The sequence below is a fragment of the Tamandua tetradactyla genome, chromosome 16 (genome assembly GCF_023851605.1).
Source record: "Tamandua tetradactyla isolate mTamTet1 chromosome 16, mTamTet1.pri, whole genome shotgun sequence".
In the NCBI taxonomy this organism is placed as follows: Eukaryota; Metazoa; Chordata; class Mammalia; order Pilosa; family Myrmecophagidae; genus Tamandua; species Tamandua tetradactyla.
Window position 1 is genome coordinate 38,621,603 of NC_135342.1, and position 2,353 is coordinate 38,623,955.

Consider the following 2,353-nt stretch of genomic DNA (forward strand, 5'->3'; position numbering starts at 1 on the left):
TTACTCTATTTGTACTCTCTCTGCCATTGATACTTCATTAACTGCACTTTTTTTTTTGGTCAGGATGGAATTTTTTTTTTTTGAAATTTAAAGAAAAAATTTATTGAAGATCTGAAAAACAATTTCTAAAAGACTGACTTCTCCAGAAAACTGTAGCTACATAATGCATTGCATCTATCATGTTAAAACGTGCATTAGACACAAATACAAAAACCATGAGACGAGCCACCATTCTTCATCAATCTGAGCAAAAATAAAATGCCTAAGGAACAACATGGATGACTTGCAAAGGATGGGCTCTTTACTTTAAGCACCATAAAAAAGAAAAGAAAAGAAAGAAAAAAGAGCACAAATGGATGAGTGTGTTCAGTTATATACACTGAATTGAACCTTTGGCACTAATCAGAGCATTTTCTCATATAGCATTAACACATATTATAAAAGTGCGTAGTGTCAAAGGAATAGACCCACCAGCATTCAAAAGCAGCTTTGCCAATTAGGCCATAAAACACTCCACAGCATGTCTCTCTGTTGCCCATCACTGAATACACTGGCAGCAATTTTGAAATGAAAAAAAAAAGGAAGAGTAAAGTAAAAAGGAGCATAACCGCTTTTATTTTCTGTTTAAAATTAAACAGAAAACAAACATACATCAATTCTGTTATATGCTAACATTTTCAAAGTACATCATTTGTACAAGAGAAGGACTAGGAACAAAAATGTGTTAACAGAGATTCAAACGTGAGTGAGTGTCAGCAGTCTCACACAGCTTTCCGATGGTGCTCGGGAGGAGCCACTTCATAATCACTGGCACTAAACAAAGTTGCAGAATTCTTTGCCAGATACTTTAGGAAATCATGAAGATAGTTCAGTAATAAAGCAAGGCTCTTCTCATCCAGAGGTGTATAGGCCAACATTGTGCCAATTCGTACAAATAATCTCAGAAGGTGTGGTGCTCCATACACCTGGGACATGGGTGCATCAGGGTGATCAGCAAGGATTTCAGCATACTGTGGTCTCTCAAATTTGTAGAGCAGCTGAGTGCCCAACATCACATTGAAGTATTCTTTTATCCCTGCTACAACTTCATTAACAGCATATTCCTTATTATCGGTGTTTCCTCGAGATTTCTTGTAATTTGCATAATCCTCTAGAATGGAGTCCACATTCTTCTTGGCAGGAAGATAAAAGAGCTGTTTTTGTCTGGTAATTAAGTCCCAGTCATCAACAAGCCATGGTTTTAGTTCTTCAGGAATCTTTACTTTAACTTCAACTCTGTTCATGAATGTCTCCTCGTTTTCAACCGTGGGGTCTACTCGGGCCCTTTTCTTCTGAGGAGGCTGTGGTGTCTCACTGGTACTGCCACCATCTCCATTTCCAGGAGTTTACTGTTTGTTCTTTTTTGTTTTCACTTCAGCATTTTTCTGCTGCAGACCAGATGTCTTCTTTCCTGGGGCAGCCCCTCTCATCTTCCCCTCTGCATATTGCTCCTGATTGGCTTTTTGAAGTTCTCTCTGTTTCTGCAGATTGATGTCCACATATTTGAGTACTCTGCTTTCTGGAACCCACTCATCCCAGTTTTTATTCCAACCACTGTAATGTATAAAGTATTTCACTTGTTTGTCCTTTATGGTAACCTTTACACACTTCGCTTCATAAAGCAGAGGCCCATGAAAGCACAGCACTCGCTCACCCTCCTGGAATTTAGGCTTCGGGTCCTGCTTTGGTGCCATTTATAAGTGATTCGCCGCTGCCTCCTCCTTCTCCCACCACCCCGACTATCGCCCCCTACTCTCTACCCCACCCAACTCAGCGTCAGCTGCACCGTCAGGCACTCAGGATGGAATTTTTGATCCCATGGTGCCAAGTCTGTATTCATCCCTGGGAGTCATCTCTCATGTTTTTCAGGGAAACTTTCACCCCTGGATGTTCAGCTCACCTAGCGGGGAGTGCAATGATGTCACTTGTAGAGTTGGGCTTAGAGAGACTGAGGTCACATCTGAGCAACAACAGAGGTCCTCCAGAAGTTATTCTTAGGCATGCTTATAGGTAGTCTAAGCTTCTCTGCTACCTACATAAGCTTCACCAGAGTAAGCCTCATGATCGAGGGCATGGCCTATTGATTTGGATATCCCTAAAGTATGACACAGTATCAGGCGATCCCCCGATGGTAAGGTTTAATTGTTCCATATTCTTTCTCCACTCCCTCAGGGGACTTTGCCAATACTTCTTGATTATCTGCTTAATATACTCTAGGATGTTTCCAGGCATTACAATAGTCTATACAGGATTAAAGGACCTCTTTCTTATTCTGTGCTTCCTGTGTTTCAATTGTTCAAATGAGCTATACAGA

The 2,353-nt window shown here is 40.8% G+C and overlaps 1 pseudogene; it reads right to left on the reverse strand.

The window, feature by feature from the left end:
- Nucleotides 1-677: 677 nt before the first annotated feature.
- Nucleotides 678-1,800, reverse strand: LOC143660268 (mortality factor 4-like protein 1 pseudogene; annotated as a pseudogene).
- Between the last annotated feature and the right edge of the window lie 553 nt (nucleotides 1,801-2,353).